The sequence below is a fragment of the Stegastes partitus genome, unplaced genomic scaffold, assembly GCF_000690725.1.
Source record: "Stegastes partitus isolate 25-593 unplaced genomic scaffold, Stegastes_partitus-1.0.2 Scaffold33, whole genome shotgun sequence".
NCBI classification, from domain to species: Eukaryota; Metazoa; Chordata; class Actinopteri; family Pomacentridae; genus Stegastes; species Stegastes partitus.
In genome coordinates, this window is record NW_007577764.1 from 1,307,045 (window position 1) to 1,308,265 (window position 1,221).

Below are 1,221 nucleotides of genomic sequence, written 5' to 3' on the forward strand. Positions count from 1 at the left end.
AAAAAAAAACAAGAGGACACAAACCGAACACGGAAGCATTACCAGCTTGAGGAAAGAGTGACTAGAGCTCAGACATATATATTTGTTTTTTTGAATTTGTGAATGTCTTGATCTGTTTTTGTCGTTTGAAGGATTTCACACTCAAGAAACAAGTTTCCCACTTTTTTTTGCCTTTCTTTTTTTTGTGGATTCATACATGCATCTCACCATTTGAAGAAAAGTACATGAAATGATAGGAGTTGTGGTCCAGGCTGACACGCTGTTTACACATGGTCGCTATCCATTTGGTTTACAACACTCTTTGAAAGGTTCAACTCGTAGTTACATTATGCTGACCTCAAAGTAGCAACACAGAATGAGTTTTTTGTTGTTGTAAATATTTCATTTTACTGATAAAGTGCACAACCTCCGAACACTCCACCGTGTATGAAGATGAATATCACTCCATACAATATGTAAGCTGTTTTTTTGTGGCTTCTAGATCCTGTATAATCCAGTAATATCAATAGCACTTAAGGGTTTTAACAGCAAATTTTGTGTATTTGAACGTCGTTTCTTTATCTCTTTTCACCCGTCGTTTCAGAAATTGGCACGCTAAATACACAGGATCCAACAACTGTATGTAAAAACTACCTATCCACAATGTGTCTGTGATACTCAGCCGTTCTCTCAGTTCTCATTCTCTGTGAAACACTCCCTCTTCAAGCTGTTTTGGCTTCCCGTTTTAAAGGTTAAACAAAAAAAACAAAACAAAAAAAACACAAATCTTTATATAATAATATATTAAAAGAGTGTATATATGTGTTTTATATTGTGTACATTTGCCTGTATAGATGTTTTAACTGTAATATGTTTTACATTTGTTGTGTTTAGTAGGTTATTTTGAGTCATTGTAAGAAAGGTAAACTAATATGTGTTGTGCTGTATCTGTAATTTTCTGTATTAAAGTGTTGGACACTCCAGACTAAGATATGTTTTCCTCTTTTTCTCTATCTTTGATTGAAGACGGAGCTTTTTTTTTTCTCCCCCTTCGCATATCACGTTGAATATTTGTGCAAAGAGGTTGTCTGTCAAACCAGGGGGAGTAAACTGTTTATGCAGATTTAGAAGGAAGACACATTTACAGTATCTGGGCCAAGATGGGATGCGAAACATGAAAGATTTTCCCAAACGTAATGCATTGTTTTACAGTACAGCAGCATTTTCCAGCTGTGTTTGTGC